The 14,923-nt window shown below is 42.6% G+C and overlaps 1 long non-coding RNA gene across 1 annotated transcript; it reads right to left on the bottom strand.

The window, feature by feature from the left end:
- Positions 1-5,143: 5,143 nt before the first annotated feature.
- On the bottom strand, positions 5,144-12,598 carry LOC116597474. Its single transcript, XR_004288622.1, has 4 exons — positions 12,468-12,598; positions 10,566-10,670; positions 8,055-8,146; positions 5,144-7,909 (listed from the first exon to the last, which is right to left on the bottom strand). It is a non-coding gene; the product is annotated as an uncharacterized LOC116597474 (long non-coding RNA).
- Between the last annotated feature and the right edge of the window lie 2,325 nt (positions 12,599-14,923).

Here is a 14,923-nt window from a genome sequence, read left to right as displayed (position 1 = left end):
AAATTAAAGGGAAGCAAAAAGGAAACTTCAATGAGATCACATTGTGATGGTTAAACACACCAGAAATGCAATAAAATAATCTAGAGGGGCACCTGGGTGGCACAGTCAGTTAAATATCCAACTCCTGATTTCAGCTTAGGTTGTGATCTCCAGGTCCTGAGATCGAGCCCCATGTCAGAGTCTCCACTGAGTGGGGAGTCTTCTTGAACATTCTCTCTCCTTCTCCCTCTGCCCCCGCTGCTGTGTTCTCTATCTCAAATAAATAAAGAAATAATTTTTTTAAAATAATAATCATTTGAGATTTTAAATGTGCAAACGTTACTGTTCATTTTATTAGATAACAGAAGTTAAATGTTTACATCTTTTTAAGGTAAGACATTTGGTTGAAAAATACCCATGTCATTTGATTTTAAAATATTGAAGCAAAAATAGAATATCTTTTTAATGACAAGATGTGAGCAATAGTTATACCAGGATTTATAAGTGATAATTGCATTATTATCCCGACTTTTCTCCATATAAGAAAAATGCACAAAGAGAAGTGTTATTTTTTAAATAGTTCTTATTTCTTTTAAGAACAAAGTTTTTGGAGCCCCTGGGTGGCTCAGTGGGTTAAAGCCTCTGCCTTCGGCTGAGGTCATGATCCCAGAGTCCTGGGATCGAGCCCCACATCGGGCTCTCTGCTCAGCAGGGAGCCCGTTTCCTTCTCACTTTGCCTCCTTCTCTGACTACTTGTGATCTCTGTCTGTCAAATAAATAAATAAATAACCTTTAAGAATAAAAGAACACATTTTTTTTTTGTGGGGGCCAGTATTGGTCTTTCTTTTTTCCTTCTACTGATTATGAAATTATACAGTTTATTATAGAATTTTTAGCTTATACTGAAAATCAGCAAGAAAGAGGATCAAACTCACTCATAATAACAGCAGTCAGGGACACCTCGGGGATGGCCATTGTCAGTACTTGGGTGCATTTCCTTCTTTCTATGATATTACAAACCAGTAAGCATCATACTACATAAGGATGAATCCATGTGAACTTGCCAATATTTGACCACGCTAACTGACAAAACAGAAATTCATATTGCCCAACTGAACACATACAAGATAAGGGAAACTGGACAGCCACAGGCAAAAGAGTGAAACTGGACCCCTGCCTTTACCACACACAGAAATCAGCTGGAAATGGATCAAAGACTTCCACAGAAGGCCTGAAACCGTTAAACTCTTAGAAGAAAACAGAGTGTGTAAGCCCCTTGACATCCTAGGAATTTTTTAGGGTTTTTTTCTTGTTGTGTTTTTTGGGCTTTTTTTTTTTTTTTTTTTTGATTTGACTCCGAAAGCAAAGACAACAAAAGCAAAAATAAACACGTGGGACAACGTCAAACTGCGTGAAGGAAACCAAGCACAAAATCAAAAGGCAAACCATGGAATGGGAGAACATATTTGCAAGTCATATTTCTGGTAAGGGGTTAATACCCAAAATATATAAAGAACTCAATAGCAAAAAAAAAAAAATTTTCCTTTGCATTAAAAATGGGCAGAAGGATTGAATAAACATTTTTCCAAAGAAGACTTTATAAATGGCCAACAAGTACATGAAAAAGTGCTGAACATCAATAATGATCAGGAAAATCCAAACCATAACCACAATGAGACACCACCTGACACCTGTTAGTACAGCTTTTATCAAAAAGACTAGAGAAAGCCAGTGCTGGCAAGGGTTTGGAACAAAGGCGACTCTGTTAATGAGAATGTCACTATGGAAAACCATGTAGACGTCCTTCAAAAAAATTAAATAGAACTGCCCTGTGATCCAGCAATCCTGCTCTATATCCAAAGGAAATGGAATCGTGGTCTCAGGGAGATATGGGCACTCCCATGGTCATTGCAGCACTATTCACAATAGCTGAGCTATGGCACAACCGAAGGGTCTGTCAATGGATGAAGGGATAAAGAAATGTAGCATATGGAATATTGTTCAGCCATGAGAAGGACATCCTGCTCTTGTGACAACATGGATGGAACTGGGGAATATGATGCTAAGTCAAATAAGCCAGTTAGAGAAGGACAATACTATATGATCTTACTTAGATATGGAATCATTAAAAAAAAAAGTCCAACTCCTAAGAAATAGAAGAGGCAGAGAGTGCAGGGCCAGAGGGGTGGGGAAGAGAGAGATTGCTCAAAGGGTAGGAGCTTTCAGCTATATAAGCCAAGTTCTGTGGGTGTGATGTACCAGCGTGGTGACTAGAGTGAATAATACTGCATTGAGTGTGCGAATACACCATAGGGCATCTTCAGGGCTCTTTGCCACAGTCGAAGAAAAAAAACGGTAACCATGTGAGTGGGCGGATGTGTTAATTAATCTAATTGTGATAACCATTTCACAATACATACCTAGCCAAACTCACCACACTGTACACTTTAAATAGATGGCTATTTTATTTGTAAGCTAGACCTCAGGGCATCTGGGCACAGGGATGTATAGTACAGGGAACAAGGGTCTGCCTCTTCAGGCTCTTCCATTACTCTTCCTGATGAATTTTATATCCTAATAAAGTTAAAAAAAAGAACCCATGGAGAGTGTGAATACGGTCATAGTAAAATGATAACATTCTCGGGGCGCTGGCTGGCTCCGTGGGTGGAGTGGGTGACATCTTGATCTTGGGACTGTGAGTTCGAGCCCCACGCTAGGTGTCGAGCCTACTTAAAAATAAAATCTTAAAACGGGGGCTTGTGGGCTAACTCAGTCTGCTAAGCAAGCGTCCATCTCTTGTTTGGGCTCAGTCATGAAATTGAGTCCTGTGTTGGGCTCTATTGCTGGGTGTGGAACCTGCTTAAGATTCTCTCTCTTTCTCTTTCTCCCTCTGCCCCTCCCCAACCCTGTACACGTGCATGTGTGTTCTCTCAAAATAAAATCAAGTAAAATAAAAAAAAAAATGATAGCATTCTTTATATCATTATTCAAATCTTTTTGTGTCCCTTAGTTAGCCAAATTTGATGTCCTTCTTATATGACCTAATAATATCTGACTTCAGCTATACTATAGGCAGTTATAATTTTTTTAAGATGGTATTCTTTACGTTTTGTTTTAGGTGGTCATTTTCTCACACAAAGGAGAACTGTATGCACACACACAGATATAAATATAAAGGCACACATACACACATATACATGTATCTTTTATTTTTAACTTTTGCATACCATATTCCCATTACCCTTATTAGTTCTAACAGCTTTTCCATTGCATCACAACTAGGATTAATGATAAATTTGGCTTCTTTTTGTGATTACATCTTACTTATGAAATTTCAGAAGTGTTAAATAATACCAATGCTTTTTACATAGCAAAAGGAAAAAAAGGGAAAGAATGAAAGAGAAAATGGTTAATTCATCTCTAGATTTCCATGTGTCAGGATCATAGGCAATCATTCAAGTGACATGGAAATATTATATTTAGTGCAATGGGAATTTAACCATCACAGACTTTCAAATGAGAAAATTTAGTTCCAAAGTTTATTAAATGATTTCATGATCATTTAAAGGAAAAAGTAGAGAAATATAACAGGGTCCCAGCTGAGCTCCAACATGGATTTTCTCATGAGGAGACCTCGCTCAAAGAACAGAACTTGGTTCTCTCATCAAAAGAGGAGCCAACAAAGTATATCTTTTCAGTAAAATGAAATATTCTAGATCTGTGAATCCTTCACAACTGTGTGTTTCATCATCAACTACTGTCATGAGTGTATCAGATAAGAGGACATCTCTATTTGACTTTTATAATAAGAAACTGGTCTGCCCTTGACTGCTATGAAAAATACACCCTCCTCCACCAAGACAAGCTCATCAGTAGGCTCCAGGTGGATGGTGGCAGATGGGGCTCTGCTGGGTAAGATGGGAGGGGGCACATGCAGCAGAAAAGGCAGAAGTTCCAGAACATCCACTGGTCAGAAGCTACTTAGCTTTTGGTCTCAGAAATTCCTCTCAAAAAAATAAGGGTGATCTCTCAGGTTCACGCATCCTGGGCAGCTGTTATTAGGGAATGCTGGCCTCAGGGATGTAATTATAATTATAATTCGAATTCGAATTCTAGTGGAATTCGAATTCGAATTCTAATTCTAGGTGGAATTTTAATTCGAAATCTAATTCTAGGTGGAATTAGAATTCTGGTGTGTGTTGGGGGGGATCAGGATATGCAGTGCTAGGAAAGGCACTGAAAAGACTCACCTATCAGGAACTTGCCCTATCACACCTTACCCCAGAAGTTTCTCTTCTGCCCTTAGGAGAGATTTTTTAAAAAGCCGGTCATATTTGTTACCCTGAATGATGGCCTGGTAGGGCTGATTTTCCAGGTAACACCATACTGGAGTCCCTCCAGAGAGGCTGAACAGCCTGCACTTAGTAATCATTCCTGATGATGTTGTTCAAATATTTGTGCTGTTGAGCACTGCTTGGATTAAAAGCCTCATCACGGTTTGGGTTTCTGCAGTCCTGGAGCTGATAGTGTAAGCATCTACAAAACACATGAATTAAAAAACCAGTGTGACACACAATTTCCTGACACACCTTCTCACCCTCTCACCTATGTATCTGTTGTCAGAGTGGAAAACCCATCAGCACCCCAGCACTGGTAACCTCTATCCCCTCCAGGGTCCCAGTGTTGTTCAAGAGTTCACTGATCAAAGAGGGAAAAAAGCTCTTGATAATCCTAGTAGGCTTCTCAGTTCCCACTAGAAGTTTGAAAAAATTTTAACAATTACAGAGCAAGCTGGATCCTTCAAACAAATGTGAGTTGCAAAATTTGTCCATGAAATTTTTTTTTTAATATATAAAAACTAAATCATACTTAATTATGCATTTTGCTCAGCAAATTTCCTGAATATAAAAGTGACATGAAGAGCATGTGGGTAGCTCAGTAAGTTAAGCCTCTGCCTTTAATTCAGCTCTTGATCCCAGGGTCCTGGTATCGAGCCCCACATCGGGCTCCTTGACCAGTGGGGACCGTGCTTTTCCCTCTCCCTCTGCTTGCACTCCCCCTGTTTGTGCTTTCTCTCTCTCTCTGTCAAATAAATAAGTAAAATCTTTAACAAAAAGTGGCATGAAATATAAAATTTAGCAATAATAAATGGGCACAAATTTGATACTTATTTGTACTGTTACTTTTTTCGTTCAAGTGTCATTGAGGTTAAGACACCAGCCAGTACTGGATGTCTACACTGACTACAACCTTGGATCTCCTTGGAGAGAGTCATCAGGGTGCTTTTCAACTATTAATTTTTGTAATATAAATACTTCAGGGCTGATGAATATTTCAACTTTCATCCATCACTAGGATATTAGGATAAATCTGGCAATCAGATCTGCAGCAGACGGGTACACGTGCAATGCAGAAAAGCAGGAGCAGAGAGAGAAGAAGGGTATCCTTGCCTCCAGTAACTTCTCACTTGGGAGCCTTCAGACAAAATCTCCTTCCTTCCCTTCCTTCTTTCCTTCTTTCCTGTTTGCTTGCTTTCTTTCTACTTCCTGCCTTGTATTTGCTTTTATTAACCTCCCTTCCATTCTCCTCGGTTGCCCTCCAGTGTATTGTTCTGAAGGGCAGAGGGCTTGAATCCCCTTGCTATTCCTCGCAGGGGACACACCCTGTCCTCTCTGGGCAGGAGCTGCATGGGCTCTTGGTGCTTCACCACTGGAAATTAACTGATACGACAAGGTCCTCAGAAGATCTGGGCAAAATAGAAAATCAAGCTAGACATAAATGCAGAATAAAGGGAGGAATGGGGATGTTTGGGCGGAGAGCCAGAGTTTCATCATTTGAGCAATTTCAGAAGGGAAGTATGAGCGTATGAGCCAACTCCACCGCCCCTCCCTCCCCCCCGCCCTGCAACTCCCTGCACGGCCCTCTGCCTTCTGTCCCATCTTCCCTCTGCTGGTGTCTTCATAGGAAGGACCTTATCCAGCAATATGGGATATCCACCCCAGTGTCTCATGGAGCCCTCAGAGAACCTTGGTAGGGCCTAAGGAAACTTCCAGAAATTCAGGGAATGTTGCCTTGTGTGGGTGGCATTTCTCTCCTCCTCCCTTTCCTTCCCTTCCAGGGACCTTCTCCTTCCTTCTCCTTCCTCCCTCCAGGGACTTTCCTGATTATGTAGACTCAGAGGAAATGGATCCTCTATGAGTCTATGCATTTGCTTTCACCACAAATCTCCATATCTGAAAGCTAGAAAATAGCGTCAGGGTCACCTTGACCAAGCTCCCTCTTTATATCCTGCACCCCACACTCCCTGCATAAAGAGAAAAAAAAAATAAAATGACAGACTATTTAGGGCTGAATTTAAGTCCTCCTCTTGCCAGCCACTCTCGCAATCCCGTACTGTAGGCACAAGTGGCTGAACCAGTACTTGGCTAATTGTGGAGACAATTAGCATTCGTTACTTGTTTTAATGAGCCAAGCGGATAATTGTTTCTGGCCAGAGCCACTGGGGACACGAACAATTGTCTGCGTTCCTAATTTCTGGGTTAAATCTATGCTAGGGGAGTGCTCCTATCGGAAGCAAGCCTGGCATTGATAAGACGTCCTATCCACGATCAAAACCTTCCAGACCTGAGATCCACGGTCACCCCTACCCTCCCCCGTTCCCTTGCATGGTGACTAGGTGCTCCTGTAGCTCCCAGTTCCCAGGAGGAGGGGACAGGGCACCTGTGCTGCAGGTATCTGGAGTGTGCAGTTCATCCTGGTCCCGCCCAGCTCCCCTCGAGCTGTCTTTGCCCCAGTCTTGCTTCCACCCAACACCTAACCAGGGCAAAAAGTCCAAGTCACTGGGGTTCCTCAGCATTCAGATGAAAACTTGTTCAATCCCATTTTCTTTTCAGTCTCTTGAGCTGTCGGACACCCCCAGGATAGACTGAATTCTGTTCTTGGGGCTCTGGGGGGTTTGCCCCCCCATGGATTTGAGGAGGCAGTGATCCCCACTAGCAGCCCTAAGAAAGTCCTTATTGTGAGCACGCTGATATTTCTGAGTAAAGTTTGGTCAAGGTTATACATTTTGTGTTCTTTCATGCTGAAAAAATGTAAAGGGTTCAGAACAGGCTGCCCCCAAATATGACACTTTGGCATATGGATTATTTGAGGCAAAGGGGAGAGAAAATCAGCGGGCACAGGAAAAGCTCTTCACTGCCCCCTAAGACCCCTAAGAAAAGTATGTACTTCCCCTCTTACAGAGGAAATTTACATTTATAAAGGAAATTTCCCTTAGCAAATACACCAGGAAGAGAGCTACCAGATGTGGTCTTTCACCTGAGAGGCCCTTATCTGCACAACAAGGCTCCTGGGATTTACTGGTTGTGCCTGTTTTCACTTCCGTCTCTCACCCAGGCCAGAATTTGTCTCCTTCCGCCTCAAAGCCATGACCACCCTCACCCTTTCCTTTACCTCAAGGTGCTGTGTAAATCTCAGTCATCTGAGAATCACCTTGGTCTCATATTTTTGTGAGACCTCATGAGTACGTACGTAATCAAAGTTGGGAGTTTTTCCTCCTGATTAATCTGTCCTAGGTCAACTTAATTCTTAAACTAGCTGCAGAATCTGGAAGGGTAGAAGGAAGTGTTTTCCTCCCCTACAGTTTCTAGGAAGCCAAAAATATCAAGTCCTTCTTTATTCGGTGGTTGGATTACTCAATTATGCCAAAAACTGAGAGAAGATTTGCTATGAATATTTTAAACTACTGAACTCTTTTTAGAAAGTTGGCTGGAGGACGGATGAAGCAGGTACATGCGTGTGTGCATGTGTGCACACGTGTGTGCGTGCACACGGAAATGAGGGCAGGCGTATATCAGCTGCATCGTTTGTCCCTGTACCCAAACCCGCTCTTGGGACTTCATCTTGTTCTCCTTTCCTTCTCATCCGCAGCCTGAAAGTGGTGGGGAAACAAGGCTTTGCTCACTGCAATGTTTGTGTGCCATTAGTTGCCAACCCAATGAACTTTTCTAACACATCTATCTCCTGGAAATAGAAAACCTGAGAGAAATGGAGGTAAAGCTTTTGGAAACACTTACTGTGCACTGGGGGCATCACCACGATGTCTTACTTAACTCTCAAGGACACCTTGGATACAGGTGTTCACATTTTCTTTTCAAAGATGTGGGATCTGTGGATTAGAGAGGTTAAGTGATAGATCTAAGATCACATAGCTAATAGGTACAGGATTTGAATCCATGCAACTGTATACCATTATATGCAGAGCTCTGTCTACTCTAAAACCGGGACCCTGGGGCGCCTGGGTGGCTCAGTCAGTTAGGCATCTGCCTTTGGCTCAGGTCATGATCTCAAGGTCCTGGGATGGAGTCTTGCTTCGGGCTCCCTGCTCAGTGGGGAGTCTGCTTCTCCCTCTCTCTCTCTGCTGCTTCCCCTGCTTGTGCTTTCTCTTGCTATCTTACCTGCTCTCTGCCAAATAAATAAACACAGTCTTAAAAAAATAAAATAAATAAAAGTAAAACCAGGACTCAGATGTCAGGGGGGATCTTCTGGTCTTCCACCATTCCTGTAGTTTCCCAGGGGCTCCCCTCCCAAAGTCTCTGCTAAGTGTTTGTGAGTCTGTGTGAGCTGCTTCTGTTCCTTCCCTCAGACACACTGACGCAGTGCAGCTGCTTCAGTGGGGTAAGAGATCCACTTACACCAAGCACTTTGTGGGTTTAGCAACTTGACTAATAGTCAGGTTTGGGGGTGGGATCACAATCCCACGGGCTGCAGCTCTTTCCTCCTCCCCCATCCTTCCCAATCCTGCCCCTCACTGTTCATCTGTTCATCTCACCCAGGCTCTGGATCCAGGATCCTTGTCCACGTTAGAGGTGAGAATGTGCCAAGGATTACAGGGTAGCCTTCCCTTGGTGGGTTCCCAGACAGACTCAAAAGAAGGAAAACCATCCTGGCCTTGAGAAAAGCAACTAATGGGCCATTTGTCCAAACTGCCTAGTGTGCTCTCATCTATACCCTACAGCATAAGGTCCTGACCAACTTTCCCTTCCAGAGACTAGCTGTTCTAACTGGAGGTCAGGGATTGCTTTGCTTGGTGGAGAAAGTAGGATACAATGTTTGAGACATTTATATTAAAAATTCTTTGTTGTTTATCTGAAAATCAAAATTCAGCTGGATATCCTATATTTTATACAGCAGTCCTAAGACAGAGGCATAAGAAGGGTAGTTTAATTTCATGGAGGTATTTTTCATGGAGGGTGGACTCAGAAACTCAGAATTTGGTTGTGCTGCATTGCATAACCATTGGGAGGGAAACAGTTTTTTAAAATCTTTGAGTTTATTTTCCGTGGGTTCGCCATTTAAAAAGTCTTAAAAATATGGTTGAACATGTCTCACTAATTGGAACTATGTCTATCACGATATCTGAGTACATTTTTAAGTGCCTGGATATTGTGCTATACACATCAATCAAAATGAGAAAAGAACTCCATACCCAGGAAGTGCCCTGCAAGAAGGAGAAAAAGGTAAAGAAAAAAACAAAAACAAAAACCAAAAAAACAAATAGGGCGATTCTTAAGCGTGGAGCTCACCTCAGCTTCCCACACCCCACAAAGCAGACCTCTTACCTCCTGTGCCAGCCTACCTCCCCCACAGAGCAGCCATCAGCTCCTGAAGTGAAAAAATTGGAAACATACCTGTCCTGGGAATATACTCAGTATTTAAATGTTGCATGTGACTACACTAACTACATTAAGAAGGCTGATGCTTTGTAGACAAAATAGCCAACATCTAATGCATGGTAGTGATCAGCAAACTAGTAAATGGTACAAGCACTTGTGCTTCTGTTTCCAGTTTCCTGATGGCAATGAATGGTGCTGGCCACACGCAGCTTGACCTTCACTTGCATTGCCTTTTCAGTTTCCAAAGCTAATGGTTTTTCCTATTAGGTTTATAAAAGTAATGCGTGCTCATTATTGAAAATATAGAATGTTCAAAAAACATGGGGCGCCTGGCTGACTCACCTCCGGGGAGTGCATGACACTTGATCTCGGGGTTGTGTGTTTGAACCCTATGTTGGCTACAGAGATTACTTAAAATAAAATCTTTTTTCCTGAAAAAGATGTTTTTTAAAAACCCCATAGAATCTAGCTTGGTAAATAATATATATATTCCTACTACTCAAGACACTTTTAACCTCAGATGCCTTTCTTTCCAGTCTTTTTTAAGTGCTATTTTGTGTAATGTGTACAATATTGTGTTCTTTTTTTTTTCCACATTGCTTAGAACTCTTTTTAAATATGATCTTAAATAGCAACAGCATACTGGAAATAAAGTTAACGGCGAGATTAGCAAAGAAATGTATAACAACTTGTTAAAACAAGATAACATGCTCAAAATGGAGTCGCTTATGCTAAGCCCCACAACATGAAGCCGAAACTTAAGCCTCACGTCACCAAACTGAGACTTTTAATTATAGTTTTTTACTTTCCCAGAAATAGATCTTAAGCCAGTCCATCAGGAATCGCCTGATCCGCGCCAGCCAGATAGATAATCCACCATCCTTTAAATGAAGTGACCTTGGGATACCCAACCTGATTTTAGTGTCCAGCATAATTTCCTTGTTCTGAGTTGCTTCTGCGCAGTTCCTCAGAGCTCATTTCTGTCTGCTAGGTTGGATGTTGTCTGATTCATGGAACCTTGAATAAAGCCAGTAAGATCTTTAAAATTTCCTCAGTTGAGTTTGTTTTTTAACAGTTCTTTAGGGAGGATCCACTTTTCCCACGAATAGGGTGCATACATATGAAAGACACTTCATCCAACTTTTAGTCTGATAACATCTCCTGTTGTAGGTTGCAGATACTGTCATAAGCTCTTGAAGGTGTTGTCTTTCCTATAAATTCCAAAACACTGAAGAAAATTAACACTTTTCCTTAGGTTTCTGGAAATAGGCAATATGATTTTTATGTCCCTACTCTTGGGATGGGAATCTAGTTTCATTGCCTAAAAAAATAAGATAGCCACAAGTTCCTACTTATGCATAAATATCAATGTATAAATATGTTCAGAATAGTGTTCTTTATAATTTCAAAAGTATAAAATAAAAATCACCTAAAATGTTCAGCATTAAGGGGGTTGGGCTAAGTAAATTACAAAACATGTAAACAATCCTCTCAGAAGAGAATTATTCAGCCATCAGAAACAAAGATTATGAAGAACCCTTATCAATGTTAACTTTTGGTGTTTAGGTAATGTCTATGCCCCGCATGGGACATGAACCTGCCACTGAGATCAAGAGCTGCAAGGTAGCTCTAGTGAGCCAGTCAGGGGCCCTGACTCGAGTTAATTTTTTAAAACCTGAATACCCAAATTTGTGTAAGCAAGCATTTAGATTTTATATGCATATGAAAAGGGACTGGAGCCAAATTTAAGGATAATAATAGCCAAGGGATGAATTGGTAGTGCTTTTCCCTCATGGACTCTTTTAGATTCTGGGTAGTCTGAATTGCCTCTCTTATTTGTAGTAATCCTGCTTTTGTTTGTTTTCTCTGCTTCCCTTCTGGTTGTCAGGTGTAAGCATTAAATGGCCAGACCCCTGGAGTAGCACCCCAGACATCTCATTGTCATCCACATCAAGTACCCTACAAGCCTCAAACCCCCTGGAGAGGGCATTTTGCCAATTACAAAGCACTGTTTTTTCTTGGGCAAACTATTTAGTCCGGTTATCATTAGAAAATTTGTTTGCACAGACCTGGCCGTTGCAGCTCCTAAAATTGACTCTTGCTAATAGGACATGGAAAAAGAAGGAGTACAAACACTGGAGAATTGGAGATGAGCCCTCGCTTCTGCAGGTTCATCGCAGATGGAGGAGGATGGCCCCTCCTCCAGCACATGCCCTTGGATGGAAGGCTCTGGGAAGACCCTTTTCATAAGGGAGATCAGCCCTCTTTTCTTTCCTATGCTTGCCATGTGTCTGTGAAGTATGTTAGTACCTCACAGTGGGGTGATGGAAACTAGCAAGCAGCCCGGAAGTGTGAAGATCCTCGTGGAGAGACCAAATGTATTGGAGATCCAGGGAGGGTGGGTCAACAGGCCAAATTAATATATCCAGAATTGATATGAGCTAATATGATAATATAGCTGATAATGAGCTTGAGCGGGACGGGAGTCAGTGTTTTAACATCACTGGGTCATTCGGTCTTTGAGGCCCAGCCCAGAGGTCATTTTTGCAGGTGGGAAACCCGGGGCTCCCAAGTGGCCCTTTACCACATGGAACAGAAATGCAGACAAAGACTAGGAAGACAAGGCACAGTCCTGGAATCAGAGGTCCATCAGAGGGGTCCAAATCCTGTGTAGGGCTTAGAGAGGGAATGCAGTTAGTAGAAAGAACCAGAGGGTGGGAACCTGAGAGGTGAGCCTTTGAATTCCAGTCCCCCATCCCCCACTGGCCCCATGGCAGCCGGCATAATCGCTCCCCTGCCCTGTCCGAAGCTTACTCAGTGGCACCAGCAGCCGTGGCTGCAGGCCCTTGACTGGGTCCTCCAGTTCCCATGCCCTTGACGGAGTGCAGAGGGTGGCACTTGATTTGCTCCGTGAAAAGTGAGCAAAAGTGATACTCTAAGAGAAAGCTTTCTTGCTCTTTCCTCTTGGCCATGAGAACACCTCCACCCCCAAATCAGCTCCCCACTCCGCTCCTGATTGTAGACAACATGGAACCACACCCAACTCTCTGCCAAGGCCTAGCTTGTGTGAGAAACGGAACTTTGTGGTTATAAGGGACCGATCTGGGTGTTATGCTGTTGCCAGAGACCTTTCTTAAAAATGCTATCCCCTTAAGCCCGTTTCTTCATCTCCAACAAAGCACTTAACAAACCTATTTCATGTGGCTCTTTTGAGAATTGAATGGACTGACGGTGGGAACACATTTGGCCGAAAAATGTGGAGACATAAAGAGTGACACTGTCCCCTGGACACTATGTTCTGGCAATTGAAAGAGAGGGCCAGTGGCCAGAGTTTTAACTGTTTCTGTTTTGTTTTCCCCTGAATTGTAATTTCTCTCTCTCCTTGGAAAATATTGATCTAGAAATGAAACCCTTAAAACCCATGCAATTTTTTGATGTGTTGGAGAAATGCAATCTTCCTGAGGGAAAAGGCGGTCACTGTGGTTGAAATGGCCCTCTCTTTGTTAGCCTGAGACTGACCTCTCTCCAGCCAGAAATTGCACAAGACTTCCAGACCTTCCACCCAGATTTGTTTTTCCGCAAACAGCCAAGCTAGGAAAATCTGCATTGCATAGCCCTCTGGTTCTGCAAAGGACAGCTGAGGCTCCCTGTCTTATGAGAAGCACAAGGTTGTGCCCTCAAGACGTAACATGTGTGCCTGCACAGTGTTCACAGCTGGTGTCTCCCTGTCTGGCCCTTTGCTTTAGCATAGTTTAATCTTTCTTACCTGGTGCCTGCATGGGGGACCTTGCTTTAGGGCTGGGCTCTCCCCAGAGAGACATTGCTCCTACATCCTTCTTCCTAAACCCCAACCCAATCAGAGTCCGGGGACCAAAGTCTTTGCTCACGCCCCATTGCCCATCAACATCTCCACCTCCTTCCCTGGGTCTTGGGGATTCTCTTCAATCATAATTTCTGCCCAGGCAGAAATTCTGCCCATCCATTAGGAGGTGCACACTCTCCTGCATAACAATCTTTTCTAATCTCCAATAATATGTGATTTCTCTCAACCATGAAAACTATTTAACTCTCACACTTCCTTTCAATAAATTTTATAATTATGGTCAAAAATTTGGAAATTAAAGAAAATTATAGAGGAAACAGTCGAACAGAAACATAACTGCACCTCAAGAGAGAATCTCTGTTAAGGTATAATGCATTCTTTCCCAGCAGTGGATAAGGGCTGAACAGAATGACCATCCTCAGGGTTGTCAGAAAAGCAAGAAGTAAAAACTATCAGGGAGAGTGGTACCTTGCAAGACAATAGGGAAATAACAAATTTGAAGCCATCACAATTGAAAATTGTCCATATTCCCTGGGGTGGTGACTCTACTTCCCAGAATTTATTCCATGGAATTAATAGCAGAAATATGCCAAAAAAAAAAAAATCACTTTGAGAAACCTCACTGCACCATTTTTTTTTTTAAGATTTTATTTATTTATCAGAGAGAGAGAGGGGGAGAGAGCGAGCACAGGCAGACAGAATGGCAGGCAGAGGCAGAGGGAGAAGCAGGCTCCCTGCTGAGCAAGGAGCCTGATGTGGGACTCGATCCCAGGACGCTGGGATCATGACCCGAGCCAAAGGCAGCTGCTTAACCAACTGAGCCACCCAGGCGTCCCTGCACCATTGTTTTTAAGTGCATAAAAAAACTGAAAACAACTTAAGAGTCCATCAATTGGGAATTCATGTAATCACTTATGAAACTTTTATCCAATGAAATACTATGTAGTCATTAACGAGAAGATAAAATATAGTTTGGATGTACAGTGTGATTCAGACTGCAGTACTGAAAATTTTTAAAAATGTATATTATTTTTACTTACCTAAAGCCAATTTTTTTTTAAGATTTTATTTATTTAGGGGCGCCTGGGTGGCTCAGTGGGTTAAGCCTCTGCCTTCAGCTCAGGTCATGATTCCAGGGTCCTGGGATGGAGCCCCGCATCGGGCTCTCTGCTCAGCAGGGAGCCTGCTTCCTCCTCTCTCTCTGCCTGCTTGTGATCTCTCACTGTCAAATAAATAAATAAAATCTTTAAAAAAAAAAGATTTTATTTATTTATTTGACAGACAGAGATCACAAGTAAGCAGAGAGGCAGGCAGAGAGAGGAGGAAGCAGGCTCCCTGCTGAGCAGAGAACCCGATACGGGGCTCCATCCCAGGACCCTGGAATCATGACCTGAGCTGAAGGCAGAGGTTTAACCCACTGAGCCACCCAGGTGCCCCCCTAAAGCCA

The sequence above is a fragment of the Mustela erminea genome, chromosome 8 (genome assembly GCF_009829155.1).
Source record: "Mustela erminea isolate mMusErm1 chromosome 8, mMusErm1.Pri, whole genome shotgun sequence".
Taxonomy (NCBI): domain Eukaryota; kingdom Metazoa; phylum Chordata; class Mammalia; order Carnivora; family Mustelidae; genus Mustela; species Mustela erminea.
This window is presented reverse-complemented; position numbering and strand designations above follow the sequence as displayed.